This window comes from Acomys minous, assembly GCF_964271855.1.
Source record: "Acomys minous genome assembly, chromosome: 2".
Lineage (NCBI taxonomy): Eukaryota > Metazoa > Chordata > Mammalia > Rodentia > Muridae > Acomys > Acomys minous.
This window is the reverse complement of record NC_140484.1, coordinates 100,944,369-100,972,059: the sequence shown is the minus strand read 5'-3', so window position 1 is coordinate 100,972,059 and position 27,691 is coordinate 100,944,369. Positions and strand designations below refer to the sequence as shown.

Below are 27,691 nucleotides of genomic sequence, written 5' to 3'. Positions count from 1 at the left end.
TTCATAAGGCTGACTAGAGTTTCGTTGGGTATATGTGGTGACATGTTGTCTTCATCCACTTATTGTTGGTGGAATCTCAGATTGGTCACGTGCCTTCGTGAATTATGTTGTCATGAATAAGCCAGCGGGAGGGCCTGTTTGGCATATGAAGTTCCTCTCCTTTGTGTAGATACCTCATGGCAGGATTGATGAGTGGTGTAGTAGTTCTATTTATACCTATTGAGGCACATGCATCCTGTTTCTGTAAAGACCATACTAATTTATTTCACTACCTTTCATGTACAGGAGCACTGCTCTCTCTGTACCCTTACTTTTCTAGTGGGAGCAGCCTGCTCTTTTCCATGGTGATTATTGATGCTGAAAAAGTGTTCCAGTGCTGTTTCAGCTACTTGTATACACATTATAGGAAATTTCTATTTAGATCATTTGCCTATTTTAATTACCTGATTGTGATCACTATAATCATGCTGTTGTTACTTTCGTATGTACTCTCTGGGTGTTAATCCTTTTTTGATGAGTAGTTTTCACCAGTTCCGTAAGATTCTTTTTTTTAAAAAAAATCATTTATTTTTATTTATTCATATTGGTGTTTTCCCTGTGTGTATCTGTGTGAGGGAGTTGGACAATTGTAAACTACCATGTGGGTTTGGGAATTGAACCCCTGTCGTATGGAAGAGCAGCCAGTGCTCTTGACCCTTGAGCCATCTCTCCAGCCCCTGTTCTGTAGGTTTTCTTTATAAAGTGTCTTCATCAGCTGCTGTGTCATACATGCAGCTGCTTTTTACTTTGTTATAATCACATCTGTCACTGTTTGTTTGTTTGTTTGGTTGGTTGGTTGGTTGGTTGGTTTTTTTGGTCAGAGGGAAAGAAGGGTCTCTGTTTTTGTTGTGATTTCATCTCTAAGGGTTTGTTTCAAAGCCTCTTGGCTGGATATCTGGCTACCGCATCTGTCATGCCAAGGATTACCAGGGTTGAATTCCTGTTTACGATTTATTATGATGGGTCTAAATCACAGGTGCGAAACTTACTATACATGGCCAGGATTGGGAGCCACTCGTGTTACTCACTGTATATATGTCTTCACTGAGCTATAAAAGCTATTTTTAGCCACGGGCCATACAACAGTGGGTCGACAGGTTGTATCTGACTCATCTGCAGGAGTTTACTAGTCATGGTCTACAGGCATCTTTTCTCCAGGGATCAGGTGACCTGCTTTAAGGCATGGCTTTCTGGGCAGCTGGCTGAGAGTCCAGGGTAAACTGTGCTTTTCCTCCATGCCTGGTACTCCTGCTTCACAGCACAGCTCTGGAACGTGGTCAGCCCACAACTATCCCCAGCTGTTTTCTACAAAGCCTTGAGGCACTCTTATTCTGCATGTGTACATTTTGGGGTCTGGAAAATAACTGGGGAGTCCGTGAAGATTCCTAGAGCTTGCCCATATAATTCCCTTCCTTCTGGTAGGTTTCTCTGCAAAGACCTTTCCTATGAACAGCTATCCTTTGTGGTCCTCTAACCAGGCTCAGTGGGCTGTGTGGCCCCTACCTGGGCTCCACCTCCTTGTGCTGTATCCTGTGATGGACCCACCGTCTGTGGCAGAAAACCAAGATGTCTTAAAATGCATGCTTTCTGGCTTCTTGAGAAATGGGCTTTTGTCTCACCTGGAAAAGAGCTGCCTCACTTATTCTGACAAATGCTGACTGTGGGAGATCAAGTCATTCCATCACAACAGGAAGCATTCTTCAACGTGACTTTTAAAGTTGTGGTTTCTTTACACTTGGTAGTCATTATTGATGACAAATGTACAAGTAGCTGATTAAAAAAAGAAAACAATAATAATCTAATGCTCAATGCAATCCCTATCAGAATACCTACAAAATATTTTGAAGATATTGAAAGAACAATTCTCAACTTCATATGGAGAAACAAAAAGCCCAGAATAGCAAAAACAATCCTATACAATAAAAGATCCTCTGGAGGAATCTCCATATCTGATCTCAAGTTGTACTATAGAGCAATAGTAATTAAAACAGCATGGTACTGGCACAGCAATAGGCTAGTGGATCAATGGAATCGAACTGAAGACCCAGAGATGAATCCACACACATTCGCTCACTTGATTTTTGACAAAGAAGCCAAATCCATTCAATGGAAAAACAACAGCATCTTCAACAAATGGTGCTGGTCTAACTGGATGTCTACATGTAGAAAAATGCAATTAGACCCCTATTTGTCACCATGCACAAAACTCAAGTCCAAGTGGATTAAAGACCTCAACCTAAAACCACAGACATTAACCCAGTTAGAGGAAAAAGCGGGGAAGAGTCTGGAACTCATAGGCACAGGAGACAACTTCCTGAACAGAACACCAACAGCCCAGGCCTTAACATCAACAATTAATAAATGGGACCTCATGAGGCTGAGAAGCTTCTGTAAGGCAGGTGACACTGTCAAGAGAACAAAGCAACAGCCTACAGACTGGGAAAAGATCTTCACCAACTCTTCATCTGACAAAGGTCTAATATCCAAAATATATAAAGAACTCAAGAAATTAAACACCACCAAACCAAATAACCCAATAGAGAAATGGGCGCAAAGCTAAACAGAGAATTCTCAACAGAGGAATATCAAATAGCTGAGAAACACTTAAAGAAATGCTCGACCTCCTTAGTCATCAGAGAAATGCAAGTCAAAACGACACTGAGATTCCATCTTACACCCATCAGAATGGCTAAGATCAATAACTCAACTGACACCTCATGCTGGCGAGGGTGTGGAGAAAGAGGAACACTCCTGCATTGCTGGTGGGAATGCAAACTAGTACAACCACTTTGGAAAGCTATCTGGTGCTTTCTCAGAAAAATGGGAATAGGGCTTCCTCAAGACCCAGCTATTCCACTCCTTGGAATATACCACACAACAGGGACATATGCTCAACCATGTTCATAGCTGCCTTATTCATAATAGCCAGAACTTGGAAACAACCTACGTGTCCCTCAATAGAAGAATGGATAAAGAAACTGTGGTACATTTACACTATGGAATACTACTCAGCTATTAAAAACAAGGAATTTCCAAAATTTGTGGACAAATGGATTGAACTAGAAATTGTCATAATGAGTGAGTTCACACAGAAGCAAAAAGAGCTAAATGGTATATACTCACTTATATCGAGACACTAGTCCAAGGTGTACGTCCCCATGAAAAACTGTACCTACCAGGATAGTGGGTAAGAGGGGAGGACATCCTATTGAGACTTTAGGTGTGAGAAGCCTGGGAGAAAGAGGAAATAGAAGGATCCAGCGGGTCCTGGAAAACTACAGGCGAGTCTGGGCCCTGGGGTCCTCTGCAAACTATGGCAACAGCCAAGGAAAAAATAGGCAGTAAACCTCGAACCCCTACCCGGACTAGCCGATGGACATTCTCCACTGTTGAGTGGAGAAGGAGATCTAACTTTCACACAAACTCTGGTGCCCCATATTTGAACATGTCCCTTGGATGGAGATGCCTGGTGGCACTCAGAGGAAAGATAATAGGTCACCAAGGAGAGACTTGATACCGTATGAGTATATACAGGGGGAGGAGGTCCCCCTCAGACACAGACTTAGGGGAGAGGAGGGGAGTAGGGGGGAAGTGGGAGGAAGGGAGGAATGGGAGGATACATGGCATGGGCTAACAACTGAGATGTAATATGAATAAATTAATTTTAAAAAATTAAAACAAAACAAACAAACAAAAAAAGAATCTAATGCTCTCATGCCCCGCCCCTCTCCTTTCCCTTGCTCTTGTAGCCCAGCCTGCTTTAGAACGCATTACCTCACTATGTAGCCAAGGCTGATCTTGAACTCCTGATCCTTTTATCTTCTGCTTCTACTTCCAAGTGTTAGGGATAGAGATGTGAACAACCATCATGGCTGCTAAAACAATCAATCTCTTTCCGCCCCCCCCCTCCTCCTCCCTCTCTCCCCCTCTCCCTTCCTCCTTCCCTCCTCCCACATCAAGTTTGTGATAGACAACTACATTTCCATGTGGGGTCTGCCCTGGACTGTGGGGTCTCACTATTAAAGAAAACTAACTGTCCATTTTCCAGCTGTGCATTTCCTAGGGGAGTTATTTGTGCTGTGGCTATCCTGGATCCATTAAATGCATACGAAAGCCCAAATGGCAAGACAAATACAGTTCAGATGAAGACAGAGTTTTGATGCCACTAACAGAAGCTAAGGCCTCTGGGAAGCTGGGCTTTCTCTAACCTCCCTGTGTACTATGTAGCTACAACTTGTTACATCCAGAATACAAACTCGGTCCTCTGAGCCCTGGTGCTCAGTGGGCGGCACGAATTCAGAACATCATGGTGAACAAATGATAGTAATGTGTTTTCATTGTGTCTGCTGTTACTCGGTGGTGCATATCATTAGTACCTGGTTTGTGAGGCCCTCCCTCTAAGGACTTGCCCATAGAGTGTCCTGAAGACTGCTTTATTCCATGTGTTGATAGCTGTATTTCACAGCATAGGATTTGATGCCCGAGTCCCTTATAGAAGATGGGTAATGTTTTCACAGGGCCTCGTCACACATCCTCCATGTATCATCTCTGGGTTACTTTCTACTCTCTAATGCTGTGTGTGTAATGGCTGTTTCCTAATGGTTTTAGTGTTCTGTACTGAGGCGGTAATGACAGAAATGAAGTCTGCTTATGTTCACTCCCGATGCAATCATTTTTTTCCAGTTGTTCAGCCCAGATTTGACTGAGTCTGTGACTGCAGAACTTGCTAGTACAGAGAGGTGACTGTACTCTTTATTAAGGCCTTTTGGTTAAAATTGGAACCTATGAGTCTTTTCAAACTTTCTGTTTCTCGTGGGCTTTTTGGGAGGGGTGGGGGGAGGATCCTGCACTTATTCCGCCATTTCTTATTTCCTCTCCTGCCTTTCTCCAATCCTGGCCATCATCATCTCTTATCTGGATTAGTTCATATTGATCAGGAGGCTCCAGATAAAGAGAATCAATAGTGTGTGTGTGTGTGTGTGTGTGTGTGTGTGTGTGTGTGTGTGTGTGTGTATCAGTTGAAGGGGGTTGCTTGTGAGGTTGTAGAGGCTTAGAGAATTCAGACTCTTTATGGCTAACAAGCAGACCCAAGGTCCAGGGATACCATCAATTCAACTACAAAGGCAGCCTGCTGGCAGAGTCCTATTTTTTAGGATGGTAGTCTTTGTTCTATTGAGGCCTTTGACTAATTGGATGGAGAACACCCATAAGTGGATAATGTTTAAAACTTTTGTACTAAACTTTATGTTTCTAGGTGTTGCTTTGACTTAGCAGAGGCACAGTTGTCAAGTCCTCAGTGGCTGGCAATGGCTGGCTGTGAGATACTGGGTACAGCGAGCAGCCACCATTGTAGGATCCTACCTCATTACCCGTTCCCAGTCTTGGGGCACTTGGTTGTCTGGAAGCCTGTACCACATCCTCATCACGTCCCAGCCACCCTCTGGTCCCTGCTGTCCTCGGTGCCAGCTCTAGCCTAACATGAGAGCTTACACCGCAAGTGAGGCAGAGGCAGTGTCCTTCTTAGCCGATGGCTCATTTAGGTGGAAGATGGGAGCTGGAAGTGTGTTTCCAAGGTCCTGTCATGGTTGACATGCTGTTTTTGGTGTTCTTGGAATGAAATCAAATCCAAAGGCCTTCCCAGATTGTCTCCTATCACTGTGCCTGCCTCCTCCTCTTCCTCTACATAGTCTGGCTCTCAGTTCCTTCAGTGGGGACCCAGGAGTCCCTCCAGCCTGGCTAATGCGCACAGGAGACTGGTGGACCAGGAACCAGGAAAGCTCCTGCAGTGTCACAGACTAAAGACTTCTCTCCCCAGAGAGTCTTCCCTGACTTGCAGCTGGGGTGGGAACACCCTGCCTCATCTATTGTTATTGTCTGACAGCTGTGAGTGAGACACCTCAGGTCTCCTTGTGGAAAGGGGGCATCAGGTTTCCCCCCAAGCCTTTCACCATAGCGCTTCTTAGGAGGCTGTAGTGGTCTGCATAGTTTTGTTTCTTAGACTTGGTCATTGCTGTCTCTAAGCAGCTGTTTGTCTCCCTGGCAGCAAACAAAAAGAAAGGCGTCTCTGCAGGCAAAGGCTAATTATTTGTCTGCTGATCCACTCAGGACAGTAGACTTGACAGCAAAAGAGAAAAGCGTCTGTCCACTTTCCCTCCATGGGGCCGAGGAGCTCTTTCCACCCCTCCCCTCAGAAAACTTAGGTTTTCTTTCCCCCTGGCAGCTTATCCTAATGACCCCCCTAGTTGGGAGTGGGCCATCGTCTCTGGACTATACTCAAGGAAATGTCTCCAAAAGTATAAAACACGTTGGAAGTAAGGGTCGGCAAGGTGGCTCCGTGGGCAGGGTAGCCGCTGCCAAGCCTTTGTTTGATCCCTGGGACCCACGTCATGGACAGGGAAACCACTCTGAAGTTGTCCTTCAGCCTCTATATATAAGCTGTGGCACATGCATACCGCCATACATAATAAATACATGTAGTTTAAGGCAGTTTTAAAAAGGAATATGAGGGGCTGGAGAGATGGCTCAGCGGTTAAGAGCACTGCCTGCTCTTCCAGAGGTCCTGAGTTCACTTCCCAGCCACCACATGGTGGCTCACAACCATCTGTAATGAGATCTGGTGCCCTCTTTTGGCCTGCAGGTGTACATGCAGGCAAAGCACTGTATACTAAATAAATAAATAGAAATATTTTAAAAAAATAAATAAATAAAAGGAATATGAGGGGCACACTCACAGTAGGACCTCAGCAGAAAACCAGGAGACCCTGACCTGGGAGTAGGTAGGATGTGCCGTAGCTATGGCCGCAGAGGTGGCCGTCGTGCCACAGTCAGGGCCGCAGAGGTGGCAGCAGCACCTTGGGCTCCTCAGGGCTTTACTTTCTCTAACTTTAAAATGGTAATAACGACATTTTCCTTTTGTTCTTCAGCCTGACATTTAAAATGTTCTTTGAACTTCTTGGAAGAGAGTGACCCCCGTGTAAGCCGCAAAGATGTGCTGTTATTAGCAATAGTCACAATGCATATTCAAAGTAAATACACACTCAACAAGTCTTTCTTTTTATAGCCGTTCTCCCTGAAACACAATTAAAATTAGATGATGTGAGTTAACAGTAGAGGAACAAAGGACATTAAAATGACATTAAAGGAACAAAAGAAGAAAGATTGAAACTCACAAGGGAAATGGACAGATGGGAAATGTCAACAGCTTTTTTTTTGGAAGGATGGAAAAAAAAAGCCATTGTATGATGCCTGGGTGGGCTTCTCTCTGCTTTCTCCCCCTGCTGGGGCCTGAGGGTGAAGCCTGGGACCAGGAGAAAACTGAACCTTGGTCCTACAAAGGCTGGGGAACTACTAAGCCGCTGTGTGAAGGGAGGGGCAGGGTCCAAGGGGAAAAGCTAAAGGATTGGCTTGCAGTCTGGGGTAGGCAAGTACACGGCACAGTCCTAAGTGGGGCAAGTGCAGGGATGAATTTGTGCCGCCGAGGGGTGCTAAGTATAGCCCAGGCTGCGTGGGAGTCTGTGCTGCAGTAACTTCCACCAGAAAACCCTCCAGAAGGTCAGTGGCTCAGCACAGCAGAATTTCGTTCCCTGCCTACAAAACATCTCATACGGGCCACAGGGCCAGCAAGGCACCTTTTCCTTTCCTTATCTTTGGCTCTCAAAGCTGCTGCTAAAAGTAGGAAAGGGATTGGGGGTGGGGTGGGGGTGCGCTGTGGAGGCAGGCTTGGGGGCGTGTCTCTCTGATGGTGAGTGTTCCAGAGCAGAGGTGACACTTGCCTCCCACGCACACATGTCTAATTACCCACTGCAAAGAAGGCTGGAAGTACAGAGCAGCATTTGTGGATGTGAGGCTTCTTGAGATGAAGTGGAGTCTACTGAGGGAAGAGCGAGATTGCTGTCCATCTGCCTGCTCAGCAAAGCTACCCTCAGCTGCCTTTGACTTGCGTGAAGCTGCCTACTATGAGTCCCCCACAGGGGCGAGGGGGTGATGCAGGCGCTGGTGTGCAAGTTCAAAGCTCAAGAGAAAGATAATCCCCGGGCTTTGGGTAGGGGTAGGGCTTCTTTTGTAGCCTCTCTGATAGTCCTTTATCGAGTGGCTGTATTGCTAGGAATGTTCTAGATGTTGTGCATAGTAACAAGGGATAAAATGGACAGGATTCAGATGTTGGGTGGGGGAATGACACAAAACTGTAAATCACGTCTTTGCCTATATTAATGACACCAAACGACTCTTTTCATATTTATTAAAGATTTGGGTACCTTGTTGGTTGAAGACTTTGCCCACTTTTCATTATGTTGTTCATATTTTTCTTAATTATTAAGTTTTGTTGGAAATGAACCCTCTGTCAGTTTATGTGGCTGGTTGGGTATACATGTACATATATGCACAAACACACAGATACAGAAATACGTGCACATATTTATTCCGTTTAAGCACTTGCCTTTTTCACTTCAGTGCAGTCTTTTGGTGTCATGACTAAAAAGGAGTTTTTCTTGTCTTAAGGTGACAATGTTCTGTCCCCTGTTAGTGTCAGATAGCATCCTTAGCTTTCTCTGTGTGTATAGAACCAAGACTTAATTCTTAAAATTTTTAGAGGATACTTTCATCTTTTTATATGACTATCCAGTGGATCCAGGGCTATTCCCTGAAGAGAAAGTCCATTCCCACAGCTGTGTGTTGGCTCTGTTTCTTAACAATTAAACTTTATTATACAACCCAACTAACTATCTTACACAAGAGGGAAAAAAGGTTAAAGGGAAACAAGAGTGGACCTTCCGGTATCCATTACATGGGACGGGTCCCTAGGTGTCTCTGACCTGCGCGCTGGACTGGCCTGTTTGCGGGTTCTTTTCCTGATCCTCGTGTGCTCAAGCTCAGTCCAAACCTGCTGCCTCCTCTTGTCCTCTCTCCCTGTGTCTCTCACTGCAAGGGCTGGTCTCCTCTCCCCTCCCCCATCGAGGGTCAATTAGAAAAACAATAATCTGGGTGGAGTCCCCCGTCTGCTTCCTGAATTCCATGCTCATGATGGCTCCACCCAGTCTATCTCAAGGTTAATCTCAGAGAGTATCTGTGGTGTGTCCAAGGGCAAAGCCTGCCAAGACTGCTTTCACCTGTGACAAAGCCTGCAGTCCTTCCACAGCTGTGTGATGCTACTTTGTGTGTGACAAATGGTGTATCCTGTGTCCTTAGGTTATTTTCTAGGTTCACGGTTCGAATATATTGGGGTGTGTGTGTGTGTGTGTGTGTGTGTGTGTGTAAGCTTGCATAAAACCTAATTGTTTCAATAACTGCAGGTCGATTCAGAAGTCCTTGTCTAGCCCTGTAAGGACTGTGCTCATCGCTGTGTCGAGCTGTGTCTGCTCTGTATGTTGTCACACAGATGTCAGCTTGCAAAATCCTGGAAAGATACCTGCTGGGAATGACAGCGAGATTGTGGTGGATCCGTAGAAAAGAATGAAGACAGTTGTCATCATGAGCAGAGCAAGCCGTCTAGGCAGGTCTTCATCATTTTAACTAATGGTCTCTAGTTTTCTGAGCAGAGGCCTTGGATTATTGTTCATTAATTATATATATAATTTCAATTGTGTGTGTGTGTGTGTGTGTGTGTGTGTGTGTCACATGGGATATGTCTGTGCCTGGTATGTGGAGTATATGGCATGTGGTGTGTGTGTGTGTGTGTGTGTGTGTGTGTGTGTGTGTGTGTGTGTGATGTACCGGTGTTGTTATCTACTGCTGTACCTCAAACCACTGCAAACATCAGTAGCTTAAAACAACAGCAGCCTAACATTCCCCATGATTCTGTGTGGTTTTCTTCTGCTGCTCCCTGCTTCCAGCTGCTTACTCATGGGGGCTGGGAAAACTTAGTGGTCTGTGTGGCCTTGGAAAATGGTGGAGCCATCCTTCGGCTCATGGTCTAGACTGGGCCTCTGTCTGTCTGTGACCAGAAACTGCCAAGGCAGTTCCAGAGGACACAAGCAGTCAGTGCCAGCCTCCAGAAGCCTGAGTCCCAGACACAAGCAGACAGTGCCAGCCTCCAGAGGCCTGGACCCCAGACACGCACAGTTAGAACCTCTGCCACATTCTGCTACTCAAAGCGAGCCACACAATCAGTTCACATTTGAGCATGGAGAAGCAGTTCCTGCTTCCTCATGATGAAAGTAGCCAGCCACGTGAAGCCATGAGTGAGAAATAATGCATTCATTTTTTGAGAAAATGAACCACATATATTTTAATTATATTTTCTGTTTGTTATCAGAAAATAGATATAAAACTGGTTTATTTCAGTTTTATATTCACCTTTATATTCAGGTACTTTAATACATTCAGTTATTAACTGTAGCTCTTCTGAATTCTCCACCTATGCCGGGTTGTTTGAAAAACAAAATGATTTTCTTTCTAAATATGTCTGGCTTTTCTTCTTTCTTTCTTTCTTTCTTTTTTTTTTTCTTTCTTTCTTTCTTTCTTTTTTTTTTTTTTCTGACTCCACTGTCTGGTCTCCCAGTGAAGTGTGGGCATGAGGGCCTTTGTCCTGTTTCTCACCACAGAGGGGACATTCCTGGCGTAGCACAGTGAGGTGGGCTCTGTGCAGTTGTTTGGGAGCCTTCGTTTTCTTTTGTGCCAAGGTTGCTAAGCTCTTGTTGGACTATAACCCCATGTCCTGCCTTTCTTTTGCGAAGACCATATGAGGTGAACTCTTTCTTTTGGTAATGTGGTGAGCCTCTGTGATTGGTCTGTGAATATTAAATGACCACGTTTCCTTACGTGAACTCATCTTGCTCATGCTACGTCTCTTGATTTCCACTCTTAGTGTTTAGTCAAGATTTTGATTATATATTCACGAGGGAAGCTGGCCTTCGCTCTTCAGGTTTTAAAATGCCCTTGCCATATTTGTATACTGCAATGACATCTTCATAAGAAACACTGAGGACATAGTCCCCTTTTCTCCCTGGAAGCGTTTGTTTGGGATTGATGTAATGTTCTATAAACAGTCAGTAGACCTCACTAGTGCAGTCGTCTGGGTCTGGAATGTTTTTTCTATTTTAAGTCGGTTTTGAAATTCTGTGTTCATAAGTTCCAGGGACTATTCCCATTTCAGGGTCCTTATTAATTTTGTTTGGGTTGCGTCCTAGGGTCTCCCAGCTTCCTCTGTGCTTGTCATGTTTGTTGGTAAATGTTACGCGCACCGTTCTGTTGTTGCTGTTGGCCGTTCCTTTGAGTGAGCAGAGCCTATGCCTAAAGAGGCTGGAAACTGGAGCCTGGGTACTGCCAGTGATGTTGACTAACAGGAATTGCGAGACCCCCCCCCCAACCCCCCTCCCCCTACCTCGCAGTTCAGGTTACTGCCATTGGGAGGATGCGGTAGAAAACCATCTATATTGGTCCAGCTTCTGTTACTATACTTCAATACCCAGAGGTGGATAGCTTATAAAGAAACGAGGCTTATTTAGCTCATGGTTTATGGTCCCAGCGTAAACCATCATTCAGCCAAGGACTTTATAGCAGGTGGTGTCATAATGCCAAGTGAGTGTGTAAGAAGAGAGGCCATGTGCTCCCACTGTGAGTTAAGGCTCTCCCAGCAGGTCCTTCATTTTAAAGACTCTAAGACTCATGACATCACCACCCTTAGCACAAAGCTTTTGACACAGAAGCTCGTTGGAACAGAGAAAAGTCAGAGCCCTTCAGCAGGACTGACGGGTGCATTCTAGCTGAGTGGGCTTAGCTTGAGCTAAGATGCCAGGAGCTCCCCGCCACATAAAGCTTTCCCTTGGTGCTTCCGGGTTTGTGTCTTGCAAACTCAGAAGATCAAGCTCACAGACCACAGTGAGGCAGGTGGGAGCCTAATGGTTAGAGCTCTGTATTGCAGGAGCACATCCCAGAGATGAGTGTCATCAAGTTTCTGGGTTAGGTGATTTTTTTTTAAATAGGGCTTCTGTCAGAAACAGGGAGGCATGGTTGGTGAGCTGGCCAGTGTAGTTGGCGAAGCCATGAGGTGTCTGTTCCTTTTCCCACCACAGTGGCTGGACTGGCCTGGCCACACCCGCACATGTGGTTTCTAGGCAGCTATGTAACAGAAGACTGTTCACAAGGAAGTAGAGCGGGAACCGGGAACTCAACTCTGCCTTGCATTTGTAGCCTCTGACCAGGACAGAACGAAAGGCATCTCTAGCTTCTGACCAAGGGCAAGATTTGCAGCCCTTGTCCCTAAACTACCAGATTCTATCTCCCGTTCTTACCGCTATATAAAATGGATTCAACCCCTATCCACAGCACCATCTAACAAAGAGAAAAGCATCTGGGGAGATTCAGGTCCAGCAGTGGAGACCGATGGCTGTCTCCACCTCCCTCAGTGTTGCAAGGCTCTCCCCTGAGCCTGTCTGAGGCCTTCCTTGCACTCTGTCTGTGTCCTGCTGCTCCTGTCTGTGTGTCAGGATTGTCTGGGCCCAGAATTCAATGATATTTTTTCATCCTCATTTCAATAATCCTTCTGACCAATATTAAGATCTTTAAAAACTCTGCCTTTTAATTAGTATCAGGACCCCATATATGATAGTCAGAATTTTATGGTAGTATCATAGGAGTGACGGAGTTGAAAACTCCGATCAAATGCCATTTTTATACCTTCTCTGCACTTAAATATAAAAGTACCACTGCACTGTCACTGACGACAGTATTTAGAATGTTGCACAGATGTATAGACAAGGATCAATGGGCTAGCCTATACAGCATATGTGTACGTAGGCTAGACCATCTAGATTTGTTAAGTCAGCTTTGATATGTAGGTCAAAGTCACCTGGCAGTCCATTTCCCTGCTCGTCGTCACGTGGCCTGTAACTGCACTGTACAAGCCGGTGTTGACATAGACTGTTATCCTCTTTCTCCTTCCTGGGATCCCAGTTTGCTTTGTTTCTGGTGGCGATGTGCAGGACTATTTTTAGTTTACAAGGGCCTTTGTTTCCTGACTCTGCGTGTCCAATACTGTATTCTTCTGTAGTAGCATAATGATAGGCCTCTCTGGTGGAAGATTCCTAGCCCGGTCTCCTCTCTCCCTACCAACCTGCTCCCTGCTTCTCTATGATCACAGGTGAGCGCCGGGGTGTAAAATTCACCCCAAAAACCCACCGTTGTTTCTGTTCGGAAGCTTGTATGATTTTTTGCCACTTTTCAACTTCGCCAGTGTTTATCTAAACTTGGACTTTTCAGGTCACTTTTGATATGGGTTCTCTGTTTGGTTTCCCCCTCCGCTGACTCCCTGCCATGTCCTGGTGTTCTCCTCCTGCTCTGTTATTTACCCAGTGTCCCCTGCTCCCACCCTCCATGTCGTCATTCGTCACTTGTATTACGTGGTCTCCTAAAACAGTCACGTGTTTTCCAGTGGGTACCATGCCTTTTTTTCATAGTTCCCTTCCCTAAAATTTTAAATTCAAATACCAAGTCCTGGTGGCACTCTATCACACTCTGAATAAATAACTCCTTATGTGTTTCTCGTTGTGTCTTTATATTGTAAACACTACTTCTGTTTCTGCCATTAGTAGGCTCCAGTGTAGCCATCTGTTCTAGAACGTGGCTGCCTCCTTCCTTCAAACCACTGTACTTCTGGGTGGCATGCGCGTCTGCTTTCTCTGATCCTTGCCTTGGGTGCAGAGCTTCCTTGGTGCTGGTTTGGGCTGAGCTCAGCGTTTGAGAGTTATAGCTCACACAAGGTCACATGGATTACGACAACGAGCTAGAGGCATGTGGGAATAGCTTTCTCTCCATGGTGCTGTAGCAAATGAGCCAGCTAACCTCCCTTTCCTTCCTTTCCCTCTTCCCTTCCTTTCATCCCCCCTCCTGTGTGTGTGTGTGTGTGTGTGTGTGTGTGTGTGTGTGTGTGTGTGATGCTAGAACTTACAACCTCAGCCATGCTAGGCACTCTACCCAATTGTCTCATTAGCTGTCGCTGGGATGGGATGGGGTGAGATAGTTTCTCTTCAGAATCATCGTCAGGCCTCACTTACAACTTACCTCTTTCAAAGAGGGCAGCTGGGCTCATCCAGAACTGACTCCTTAGTTTCCTTGCATGGTCCTTGTCCCTGTCTTGCTGCTCAGGAAACCATTGGATCAGCTAATTCACTATACTCTGTCCAGATGCAGCTGCTCCCCATCTTGGGCTCTAGCACAGACATCATGGTGTCTCTCCAGGTCATGTGACCTATGACCTGCAGGTTGTCGATGAATTTGGATCCCTGGCCTTAACTGTCAATGCTGAATCTGTGCTTCCATCATAGGCTGTGATGACCAATAGTGGGCAACTCTCTGGACAAAGATATATCTTGGACATCATCAGTGACCACTTGGGACCAGGAGATGGTGCTTGGCTGGCTAGGAGCTTTCTATGCTTTCCTGTGGCCTGCACATTACAATATAGTGGGCCAGAAAACAAGAATCCAGGTATCAGAGACATTCATATTCCTGAAGACTTTCAGACATCAGATTGTAACTTCCTGTCCCCTCCTAAAGGGAGACCAAGGTGAAGCCTCAGAAGGCTGGGGTCAGCCCTAGGTGATGTCCTGGTGCCTGTATGTCAGCCCACTAGGTAAGTGCAGAAGTGGTGACTCCAGGGAGGAAGAAGGTGGCTCCAAGGACAACTCTTGAGGCCCAATGTCCATTGGGAAGCTCTTCCTGATGGGTGTTCTCAGGAATAACTTCTGGACCCCAGGCATTACTCATGCTAAGATTATGTCCACAAAGCATGAAGAAAGAGGGCGATTTTTTGAAACAAATTCTATCTTTCTCACCTACAGACATTGGTTACCTGGTCAAGCCATGGAACTTTCTCCTTCACCCAAGTCCTGTGTAACAGCTAGAAAGAAGTCTTTTTGCCCTAGAGAGGGAAGCTGACCGCCATGGGCTGTGCACTAAGATCTGAACCTCAGCAGCAGTTCAGGCTCAGCCTTCAGCTTGAGCCCAGAGCTGAGACAGGAAGAACAGTTGGCCCATGGGCAGAGGCTGGGGTTCCAGTATTACTAGGGGGAGCCTGTGTGCAGCAGGGTGCCCGGTCCTCCTGCTAATCTACAGTTGATCGGTTTTGCTTGGGAAGCTTAACAGTTGCACTTATCAGCAAGTGAACTACAGAATAATTTATAAAGTACATAACCAAGGAAGCTCTGCCAAAAACAAGTGGAGACACTGCTACAGATATGGCATCACAGCCTACCCTAGTCAAAGACTTGCATTCCTTCTAGTTCTCCGTTTTTGTCACTTTTAATGTGTTTTGGGGTGTTTGTTTAACTCTTCTTAGACACAAGGGGATTGCCATTGCTTAGGAAAATACGTGCAAATGGAAATGGCCAGTATGAAAGAGCAGTTTTCTTTTTTCTTTGCCTATAAACCTATTTTTAAGAGTAAAAAAATGTAACTTTCAGATGAAAAATATCCACCACAACTCATTGGCTTGAATAGGGTCACATGCCTGTGCCTCAGCCACCTGCTTGGTACTTAACATCCATGTAATAAGCTACATAATTTGTTTATGGATTTAGGAATATCATTTTTTTTCTTTTGGTGCTGTGGCTCGGATAGAAATATCATTCTTGAGTAAGGTTCATCACATGAGAATGTGAATAGCTATTAATATCAAGTGTCGGTGAGTTGTGGTGAACCCTGTAAGTTGCATCTAATAATCGCACTTAGACACTAAGGAATAGCATAACAGATGTGTCCACATCAATTAATTACTATGTGAATTTCCCCCATACACAGCTCTTAAATGTCCAGAACAATAGCCACATTGAATTAGGTAATTTGCTTAGAGGTAAATGTGCTAGGGGAAAAGACACATAAACAGCGTGGACCACTTAGATAATTATAAACATCGAGCCGTTCGAGAACATTTCATTGGCATGTGGTTAGTGATTGGTTAGAATCAAGGAAGCAGCTAATTAGTTGCTGTTTGCTTTTCCCATACTTCCTCATTCAAGCTTGTGTGTGTGTGTGTGTGTGTGTGTGTGTGTGTGTGTGTGTGTGTGTGCGCGCGCACGCGCACCCGCACATGCGTGCGTGCGGTGGCGGGCGCGGGGATGGATGAGAAGTGAGTCTTTTTTGGGGGGGGGGTTTCGAGACAGGGTTTCTCTGTGTAGCCTTGACTGTCCTGGACTCACTTTGTAGACCAGGCTGGCCTCGAACTCACAGCGATCCGCCTGCCTCTGCCTCCCGAGTGCTGGGATTAAAGGCGTGTGCCACCACGCCCGGCCCGAGAAGTGAGTCTTGATGTATCCAGCCACATTAGGGGATGGTGCTGCCAGCTTCAGGGGCCAGGAAGGCTCCAGAAAGTCTAGATGCTGCTCTTTTGTGCATTTAGAGTTACACTTCCTAGGGTGGTCCCCTGAGTGATAGGCAGGGCTGCGGGCTGGCCAGCTGTGGCAGAGCCAGAAGGCAGGCTCACGGGAGCCTCACTACAGAGCTGTCTCCCCTCTCACCTTCTCAGTAGTGGTGCTCACATACATTTGTCTTTTGTCATCTTTGTATTTCTCTGGTGTTACAGGATCCCTCTTGCCTTTTCCATTTTCTGTCTCTTCCTTACTCAAACTTTCTTTGTTCCTTGTTTTGTCTTGTCGAGATTGTTGGTTTATTCCCCAGAATGTCTTCTGTCTTTCTTTCTTTCTCGAGATTTTTGACAGCTTCATATAGCAGTCAAAACATCTCATGTTGGAAGGGGAGGGAGAGATTAGGGAGAGGAGGTTGGCGGAACAAACATGATCAGAGAACAATTTATAGGTATAGGAAATTGTTAAAACAAACTCATTGTCTTATATAGTTGATATACACTAATTAAAAATAAAATCATGTCATGCAAGCACAAGCAGTCACCGGGGAGAAACTGACGCCCACTGGTTTATAACTGATGAGAGTTGGGCAGCTTTGCTACTGAGTGAGGTTGCTAGCCAGCATACGGTTTACATATCGCAGGGAATTGGAACTAGACCTTTTAATCCTATGGTAGAAGTGACCCCTCAGCCAGGGGTGTTTCAGTGTCATATACACACGTGTCCCAGGGTTTGCACTGTGAAGTGTAAGTGCATCAAAATAAAAAATGAGGTGTTGGGGCACCAACTTTTCTGGTTAACAGTTTTCATGCTAAGGAAAGCAAGGATTTTACACATTTCGGCAGGACCTTTATGTTTTGTCCCTTGGAACACGAGACATCCCGGAGGAGAGTCTGGGTAGCCCAGGTTCCTGGCACAGTGCTCCTGGAGCTGGTGGCCTCCAGGGACGATGCACATGGGTGAATGTATGGTTTGCCAGTAGTCTCAAGGGGACAGTGTCATATTTGCTTGTGTACGCTAAGCAAATGTTGTTGTCGCTATTATTGTTTTATAGAAAGCCCATCATGCACTGCGGAGTGGGCAGCTTCCGGACAGAAACCTGGTCAGTCAGCAAAGTGTGCAGGCTTCTCCTTCGTGTTTCTAGTTTCTCCCATGTTAGGGTCACCGTGTTTTCCTTACATACAGAGCCTCATTGTTCTCAGCAGGCACATTTAGGAAACGATCGGGACTGAGATCCACTAAAGCAGAAGAACATGGTTTATGTTATGTTACCTGCGATAAAAAACACAGGGAGGGGGGCTTATGGTAGGTCACAGTTTTGGGGTTTTAGTCCGTGGTTGCTTGGCCCCCTTGCCTTTGGGCCTGTGGCAGGACAGTACATCCTGGGGTGTCCACAGTGGAAGAAACTGCTCTTCTTCTCATGGTACTCAGGAAGCAGAGGGACAGGAGTGGCCAAGGTCCCAACATCCCCTTCAGCGACAGCACGCTCACCCCTTCCCACCCGACCCTAACTTCTTTCAACTATGCCCCCTTCTTAAAGGCCTACCCTAGCATCTTTCAATCACACAGTGGTCTGGGGCACTCAGGTCTTTAGCACTCAGAGGTTTGGGGGACATTCAAAAGTCAAACTATCACAGATGGCACTGGAGTATGTAAGACATAGGAAGCTTTGGGCCAGATGAGCAGCAGATGTGTACATACTTCTGTGTGTGACTTGCTGAATCCGTTCTACTCCAGCAGCTGTTTTGTTTTGTTTTGTTTTAACTACAATAGAGGTTTCTTCAGTGCTGTTTGTGGAAATCAAAAATGTGCCTGTAAAATATAGAGAAAGGGTTGAGTTTTAGATCATTTGTCATAAGCTTATCTTCCACAGATGTTCACAGATGTTAGTTTATTTAAAAAAATTTCAGATTGTTCTGCATTGAGTTATATTTGCCCGGCTTTTGAGGCAGGAGCTTGCTCTCTGAAGGTGGTAGGTGAAATTGGCTCATGATAAAAGCAGCAGGCTACTCAAATAAATGCCAGTGAGGACAGGGGCTGAGGTTAGGAGGAAGATTAAGGGTTAAAGGAGCAAAGGCTGTGGAAGATGAATAAGAAGCATATGGCTAACGATGAGATAGGCAAACTGAGCAGGTCAGAGGAAGCATGGAAGCCAATAGTGAGTGGCTTCCCCCAAAGGCCTCCCCTGCGTGTGTGTGTGTGTGTGTGTGTGTGTGTGTGTGTGTGTGTGTGTGTGTGTGTGTGTAACCAATGCACAAGATCCATGCTTCGAATGCATCTAATTATAACAGTCTAAATTGTAAGGAAGGATGATTTATTTATTTAATCACTTTACAGCCTGATCCCAGCCCCCTCCCACCTCGAATTCCTTGACCCTCTCCAGCTCCCTCTTTCTTTCCTCCCACTCCTCCATAAAACCCTCCAAACTCGGCCTATTGTTCCACTGTGGGTCTCTGCATCTGTTTCCATCAGCTGTGGGATGAAGGCTATCGCAAGACAGTTATGCTAGGCTTCTGTCTGTAAGCAAAGTAGAGTATCCTTAGTAGTGTCAGGGGTTGGGTCTCTCTCATGGAGTGGGTCTCAAGTTGGGCTGATTATTGGTTTGCTATTCTCTCTTCATGCCAGCATTTCCTGAAGGCAGGACAAACTTTGACTGGAAGGTTTTATTGGTGGGTTGTCACCCTCCCCTCTCCACTGGAAGTCCAACCTGGCTATAGGAGGTGGTGACTTTAGGCTCCATATTTCTTCCACTAGGAATCTCAGCCAGGGTCACCCCCATAGACTCCTGGGGGCCTCCCCTGTCCCAGAGATGCTCCCTCACTGATTTTTGTTCTCTAAGTCCTCCTCTTCTGCCTTCCCCCCTCACCCACCCTCCCAAATGGAAACAACACCCTTCATAATAGACACAAATACTATATAATATCTTGGTGTAACGCCAACCAAGCAAGTGAAAGACCTGTATGACAAGAACACCAAGTCTTTGAAGAAAGACATAGGAGAAGATTTTAGAAGATGGAAAGATCTCCCATGTTCATAGATCAGTAGGATTAACATGGTAAAAATGGCCATCTATAAATTTAATGCAATTCCCATAAAAACCCCAACACAATTTTTTTAAACACCTTGAAAGAACAACCATCAATTTCATATGGGGGAAAAAAAGACCCAGAATAGCTAAAACAATTCTGAACAGTAAAAGAACTTCTGGGGGTATCACCATTCCTGATTTCAAACTGTATTACAGACCAACAGTAATAAAATAAATAGTAATAAAAACCACATGGTATTGTCATAAATACAGATTGATCAATAGAATTGAATTAAAGACCCAAAAATAAACCCCTATACCTACAGACACCAATTTTTTGACAAAGAAGCCAAAACTATACAATGGAAAAAAAGAAAGCATCTTATTTTTAATTCACTGGTATAGAATTTTGTATATATAGAGAAAATAAGTTTAATTCTAGATAAGGTGGTATAGAATTCAAATGTAAGTTCATTCTTCATACACATTATATATAAATATTTCTACTCTAATATGAGGTATTGTACCCAGATAACTCAATTATAATACAAGGTTTATTTCCAATACTTTGAAAGTGCTAATGCAGGCTGTTTAGGATAAATAAGTTATACAACTTAACTGTTAGCTGATCAAATCATGGTCGTATCAATCACTAATCTACTTTTATCACAAGAATATACATCTTAGGTGCAGGAGATAGATAAAATTATATAGAAAGATAAAATAGGATAGTTAGATAAGGTCTTCAAAAATCTCAGAGATATGCAGAATATGGCATTTAAAATGTTTTTATTATTTTAAAGATTCACTGACAATGAGACAGGTTAACTCCTGGCAACACCCAGCCTACTTCAAAGAGGATGATGAGCATCAAAGAACCTCCTTATGGAGATGGCTTCAAATGTAGCAAACAAGCCACTGGGCAAAATGTCCTCATTTCTACCACAGGCAGAATTCTGCCTAAAAAAGATGCAGGCAAAGTCGACGGCCAAACTCTGCCAAGACAGGGTAAGAAAGTCCTCAATAGTTCCTGCCTCACATATATGTCTGTCACATATATTGGGCCAGAAGGCTGAAGAAGATACTCCAACATAATAGAGAGTTTTGGGTGACTATTCAGGAAGGAAACTGTCTGTCATCTTCTTATTTGGGAAGCTACTAACCTGCATTCCTGGCATATTTGAGTAATCAAATTTATTCCTTCTCAAGTCTCTGATGGAGTTGAAGACCAGATAGCTTAGTTTTACAATGAAGCTTAGTTGTTTAGGGTTTAAGGTGTTTTTTAGATCTAGATAGATGTTTTAAGTTGCTAATGACAAGATGTGCTGGAGATTGATTTACACTCAGAATTTTACACACCAAGATAGGAAAGATGTTTTCTTCAAGGCTGTCAAATACAAATAGCCAAAAAACTAAGAATGTAACATTTATATAATTCTTGATTGTTTCATGGTTCTTCTTGTTGTATATATGTGTAATAATATAATGTGTATGTAAAAAATAAAAAATTAAAAAACAAACAAATAGATAAAATACAACAAAAATGAGATCATAGACAATTAACAAAACCAATAAAATAAAACTAGCCAAGAGATCACAATGTTTATTAAGATTGTCACTGGGGAAATATTTATTGAAGTATTATATTTTATGAAAAAAAATTAAGAAAAAAAATCAAAAGACAATGAGAAGGAAGATAAGTGTCTGAAGTGTTCCATTGGCTTTCTCCGAAGTTTTCAGTTCTGTAGCCTGGGACTCATTTTCTATTTTCTAGTTTGACTGTCATGTACGCACAACCTGAGGGGGATGTAAAAAAAAAGAAAAAGAAAGCACAGTCAACAAATGGTGCTGGTCTAACTGGATGTCTGCGTGTAGAAAAATGCTAATAGATCCATATTTAGTTTACCCTGTAGGTCTTCTTGTGGTGTCCTCAACCCCTCTGGCTTCCTCAATCTTTCCTCCCATTCCTCCACCAAACTCTCCAAGCAGGCCTGCTGGGCTCGGCCTGCATAAAACTTAAGTCCAAGTGGATCAAAGACCTCAACTTAAACCGGGTACACTAAATCTATTAGAAGGGAAAGTGGGGAAGAGCCTTGAACTCCTTGGCACAAGAGACAACTTCCTGAACAGAACATCAACAGCTCAGGTACTAAGATCAACAACTAATAAATGGGACCTCGTGAAACTGAAAAGCTTCTGTAAGACAAAGACACTGTCAATAGGACAGAAGGCAGCTACAGACTGGGCAAACACCTTCACCCACCCTACACCTGACAAAGGACTAATATCCAAAAATATATAAAGAACTCAAGAAATTGGACACCACCAAACCAAATAACCCAATTTAAAAATGGGGTACAGAGCTAAACAGAATTCTCAACAGAGGAATCTCTAATGACAGAGAAACACTTGAAGAAATGCTCAACATCCTTACTCATCAGAGAAACGCAAATCAAAATGACTCTGAGATTCCATCTTACACCTATCAGAATGGCTAAGATAAAAAACTCAAGTGACAGCACTTGCCGGTGAGGATGTGGAGCAAGGGGAACACTCCTCCATTGCTGGTGGGAGTGCAAACTTGTACAAACACCTTGGAATCAATCTGGAGGCTTCTCAGAAAACTGGGAATAGCTCTACCTCAAGACCCAGCTATTCCAATCCTGGACATATATCCAAAAGATGCTCCACCACACAACAAGTACATTTGCCTAACTGTTCATTGCAACCTTTTTTGTAATAGCCAGAAACTGGAAACAACCCAGATGTCCCTCAACCGAAGAATGGGTAGAAAAAAATGTGGTACATTTACACAATGGAATACAGACATCGTACAATCTGCAGGCAAATGGATGGAATTAGAAAAGATCATCCTGAATGAGGTAACCCAGACCCAGAAAGACACGTATGTATATACTCACTTTATAAGTGGACATTAGCCATAAAGTACAGGATACCCATGCTACGAACCACAGACCCAAAGAAGCCAAGAAGAACCCAAGGGAGGATGCTTGACTCTCACTCAGAGGAGGAAATAAAATAGACACCTAAAGTGGATGGAGGGAGGGAGCTGTGTGGGAGAAAAGATGGGGAGGGTAATGGGGTGGGGATCAGGTGTAGGGAGGATGACTTTTACCTTCATGTCAGGAAAGAGACCTGGACTCTCCCTTAGGTGGTGAATTAAATACAGAGAGAAATGAGGGAGGTAGAGCAGGTGGCAGCCAGAGCTTCCATTTCTGTTTCCTCTAGGATTGATACTATCCTTACTGAAGTTGGCCTCTCTTTGTCCTAGAAGTCACAGTGCTGTCACTTAAATGAAGATAGAACCAAGATAGGAAACTCACTGTGTCTCATCAGGTGCTGCCAGTGACTCGCCCAAGAAATAAGGAAGTAGGTGTTCATTTAAGAACTGTTAGCTGCTGGGCCTGGAGAGGTGCCCAGTTGTTTAAGAGCTCTTGATGCCCTTGCAGAGGACCCAGGTTCCATTCCCAGAATCAAGTTACAACCCCTGTTCCAGGGCACCTAACCCTCCACAGATACCTGCATACTTGTGATAAACATAAGCTCTCACAGACAGAAAGACAGACATACCCCCACAAACACACACCCATACATTGATTGTTTGTTTGTTTGTTTGTTTTTCGAGACAGGGTCTCTCTGTAGCCTTGGCTGTCCTGGACTCACTTTGTAGCCAAGGCTGGCCTCGAACTCACAGCGATCCACCCGCCTCTGCCTCCCGAGTGCTGGGATTAAAGGTGTGCGCCACCACGCTCGGCTATCCCATAAATATTTTTAAGTATTTATTGACACACAATTAAAACACCATAAAATATACCTATTGAAAGTACTATTTTAAGTGTTAACTATTAGAGTGGCTTTTAATTTTTTCCAATACTTGTGTATGTTTTTTTTAATTCTTTCATAGGATAATGTCCTTTAGAAATATAATACATTACCTGGCCAGGCCCTTCCTTCTGTAGGGAAAGACAGAGGCCTAATCAATTTAAGACTTTCCTCCTGGACCCATAGCAAGTTGGTGCCGAGAGCTCTGATGAAATCACTTTTCTTAAACAGTGCAGTATATTTTAAAGATGCCCATTTTAGATTTAATCTAAAATGTAAATAAGCATGCTTCCTGATTGTGACTGAAATTATTTCCACAGGAGACTCTCCTTTGTTGGATTTTGATTGATTTTACAATTCAAAATGTTTTTTTCATTATTGTTAATGCAGAAAGTCTTGGCACGTGACTTGATGGTCTCAATGCTGGTTTACTATGCTATTTCGTCTCACTAAACTTATTAGAGATTTTTGGCCTAAATCTTCAACTTGTTTTTAATAGGGTTTATTGAGTCACAATTAATACAACATAAAATATACCCATTGAAAGTACTGTTTTAGGGTTCTTTTAGCATATTTATGGTTATTGCAGCATCTTTTTATTGTAGTTTCACCACTCCAAATCACATACCCGTGGTGAGTTGCACTCATGAAGCTGGGGTGACAGCCGAGCACCACCAGGCCCAGCCTTCTTAGTCTTCTGATTTATCAAATATGCTCAATACTAAGTTCCCACAAATTTACTTTTGTATTTCATTCTGTAGTTCTATAGCACTGGCTCTGGTTATTGGCATGTGCCCCATTTTACATAATTTTGTGCATGATGTAAGGTCAAGGTCAAAATTCATTCTTTGCCTTGTGCTGTCCCATGTGTCTAGCATCGCTTGTTGTAAATCCATTGGCTTATTGTAGCCTCTCCTGGAAATTGATCATAGATGTGCAACTTTATTCCTGAACTCCCGATTCTGTTCTCTGTCCCTATATGTACATGGCTATAGCAACTGTAACAGAATACTGCAGATTTACATGGCTTACATGGTAGAAACCTTTCTCATAAATCTGGAGACCATTAATCCAATCAGAAGGTTTGATCTTTCCTTATCTCTTCCATTCTTAGCATGAAAAATGGCCACTCTTCACTATGACACCCACTGGCCTTTTCTTTTGTGCATGTACATTACTGATCTCTCTACTTTGATAAAGGCACCTGTCCTACTAGTTAGGACCTCACTCTAAATGCCCCATTTTTAACTTAGTATATTTATGTTAAATATACCTCCAAGTATAATTATAGTCTAGGGCACAAAGAATAGAACTTAAGCATACAAATTTTGGCAAGAACACAGACAAGGCCATGTTAGAGCTATCCTCTGCTGTGTAAAGCTATGTTAGTAGCTTTGGTTAAAGTAGTGTTATTGGGGCATTGCCTGCCTCTCAGCATTTTCTTATAAATTGTTTCTGTTGGGTCAGTAGTGATGTCCTACTTTCATTCTAGATTTATTATTTGGGTGTTTCCTCTCTGCTGGCATCAGAGGTTGGTCAGGGTGGCTAAAGTTTTGCCAGTTTGACTGTTATTCAAGTTCTCGGACAACCTGTAATGAGGTCCGTTCCCTTCATCCTCTTATGCAAGGGTTTTGTTCTTCTTCTCTTTCACTTTTAGAGCTTGTTGCTGGAAATCACGAATAGATTGTTAGACTGACAGATAATGAGAGCCCTGGGGTTTCTGGCAGCATAAATGCTAGCCTCATGAAAAAGCCTCTTGGAGCCCAGGACTTCTGAGAGAAAATGGTTTCTCTCCCCACCTCAAGGGCCTGGTATATTTTCATTTGCTCATATGGTTTCCCCTGAGGGCTGTTAATCAATAGTCCTGTGCTGGGGAGGGAGGCATCCACAAAAAACAAAACAAAACAAAACAGAGATGGTTGTAATAGTTCTTAGAAAGGAGACATAGTTTTTCCTAGTGCAGGCCCTACAACATACCCAATACTCCTGGTCTCCCTTATCCTTGCAAAGTGGCTTGCTAGTTTAACAACCTGAGTTCTCAGGAAGGAAGAAGCCTTCACTTGTCCCTTTCTCTGCAAACCTCGGGGAACCCATGGCCCTGATTATCTCATGCTAGCCCCGAAAGCCTACCATTCAGCTTGCTAGTCAAAGGGAGGGAGCCAGAAAGGAGATGGGACCAGAGACATAGGCTATGTAAATTTACCACGCTCCAGGATTTCATAGCCACATCTGCTTCTGTTTGTCGTTGTCTCCCTGAGGACCACCAGTCATGCACAGACAGGATCTTGACTGCCTTGACTATGTTTATTATTTTTGTTTTTTTTTTTCATTAAAGTTTGTTCATATTTATAAGGAACTGTCATGGTTAATTTAAATGGTATGGCCTAATAAATATTTATTATTAGGCTATAGTGATTATGGTGGTATTATCTAACCCACTTTTACAATCAATAAAGATACAGACACCTGATGTATTTTAGAATAGCCTAGTCTTACCTGGGCCAAGGCAGGTATTACCTGCTAAGCCACCTTCCATTAGACCCCAGCCTCCATCCCATGCCATCTGCTCTAACAATTTCTATCTGGGCTACCTCTCATCCATAATCCCAAATATTTGCCTTTTTTTTTTTTTCATGTGGAACTTCAGAGTTCCTCCTCTGAGCCCACATGGCTCTGTTTTATCCCATGGCGATTTTCCTTCCTCTTCTGGTCCCCATCTGTCTCTCCTTGCCAGGATTCTCCTGTTCAAAGCCTGAGAGCCTTCGCTCGCCCCTTCCTTCTGCCCTGCTCAGGTGTAGGCCTTTTATTCAGCCCATCAGGGAGGCAAGGTTCAGGGCAGCAACTAGATCTTGAGCCAGTAATTAGCATCAAAATACATAGCATCAAACCAACCAACAAGAAACAACGGGATGTTTGGATTCTTTAATTTTTCTAACATTTTCTTTATTTCTTTCTGCTGACTTTTACTTACCATCCCACTGTGTGTGGCTTTCACAAAAACTATCCGCGTTGTCAGCCTTGTGAGTTCTCTTCAGTGCCCTTGCCTCATGAGTATAGCTCAGCTGCAGGCCAAGGTGTAGTTTAGAAGATGGAGGGCGTGTTGCTTGCATGGCAGGGCCTTTGGAGAAATGCTCCGTATTAAAGAACATGGATAGTCCGGAGTAGCCAATGAGTTAAAACAGGGCCACACATCACACAGTATAACATTTAAGTCAACCACAGACCTTAGATGTCATAAGATTACATTGCCTAGTTCCTTCATGGCCATCTTAATTTGTGTAAATACACTCTATGTTTACCCAGTGACAGAATCACCTAACAGTACTGTGTCACTAAGTGACATATGACTATGTGCTCCAAGCTGTCTGAAACTCCAGGGGTAAGTGGCCAGAAAGCACACACATGTAATTTATATGTAAAATGTGGCCTTTTGTTGCTCAACTCCCGCTGCCTGTATTCCCAACAAGTAAAATAATAAGCAAAGCCCCCAGTTACAGAACACTGTGTTGGGTTGTTCTCAGTTATCTTCCCACGGTGTAAAAAAGGTCTTCAGAGGAGGTGTTTGCCTTCTTCACTTTCATTCGTGTGCACCAGTCTCTTCCCCCTGAATCCTCTTTCCCCTGAAGATTTAGTTTACCTGCAGCCTTAGCTAAAACTCACCTGTTTCAAATGCTGGAAGACAGCTCAGGTGAAAGATGCCCCAGTGTCCAGGTATCCACGGGAGTCTAACCCTGAACCCAGGGCACAGAGATTCAGGCTGCAGGATTTGAACTATTTCTCCCTCTCTCGGGTATCTTTTAGTCAGTGTCTCCGTGGTGGCGGGAGGGGAGGGGGGGGGATGAGGCGGGGGAGGCGACAATGCAGTGGGAGGAAGAAGCCAAGCGAACAAATCAAGGCTTATTCCTGTTTGAGACCTTGTATGATCATAATTCAATACACCTTAATGGTTTTCATGAAGGCCCTCGGGAACCGTGCAGTTTCTATTTCTGGAACGGAGAGGTTAGTGGAGAGGCTCTGTGCCAAGTGGCTGCTGGCCTAGGAAGACACTGTCTCAGCAGCCCCACCCCTTCCGCCAGCCAAGGGAAGCTCTGCTAGGCCCTGTCAACTTTTACGAGGGACAAAATGTTCTATGCAGCCCACCGCACGGTGCACCCTGGAAGACCTTTTGTTAGGCACGGGGGTACCAGGAAACAGTACGTGGACGTGAAGAACTGTCCCGAATCCTTTCAAGTACCTTGGTTGCCGCTGTTGTAACCTAGCATCCAAACCAGTATTTGTGCCTCAACTCCTTCGTGTGCCTGCTGCGCCCTGTGCCTGCTGCACCCTGTCGGGTTTCCTGCCCCCTGAAGGAAGGGGCAGGGGAGCTGCTCGTGCGTGCATCCCACTTCTTCCAAAAAGATCCTTGCCCGCTTTCCGCACCGTGTTGCTGTCAGAGAATTTAAAACTCCCTTTTCTGGTTCTACAAGAAATATCAGTGAACGCA

The 27,691-nt window shown here is 44.2% G+C and overlaps 1 protein-coding gene and 1 long non-coding RNA gene across 4 annotated transcripts in view; one reads left to right on the top strand and one right to left on the bottom strand.

The window, feature by feature from the left end:
• ENTREP2 (endosomal transmembrane epsin interactor 2) overlaps positions 1-27,691 on the top strand; it is a 423,337-nt gene that overhangs the window by 266,351 nt on the left and 129,295 nt on the right. The window contains exon 1 of one of the 3 annotated variants that reach the window (XM_084765594.1): positions 7,574-7,590. The exons of the other annotated variants lie outside the window; for them this stretch is intronic. The gene's annotated coding sequence lies outside the window, so the exon portion shown is untranslated. Of the gene's footprint in view, positions 1-7,573; positions 7,591-27,691 lie in introns of those variants that run through there. 3 annotated transcript variants of the gene reach the window in all.
• On the bottom strand, positions 21,025-27,032 carry LOC311592884. The gene is made up of 3 exons (XR_014777532.1): positions 26,869-27,032; positions 26,188-26,326; positions 21,025-21,162 (listed from the first exon to the last, which is right to left on the bottom strand). It is a non-coding gene; the product is annotated as an uncharacterized lncRNA (long non-coding RNA).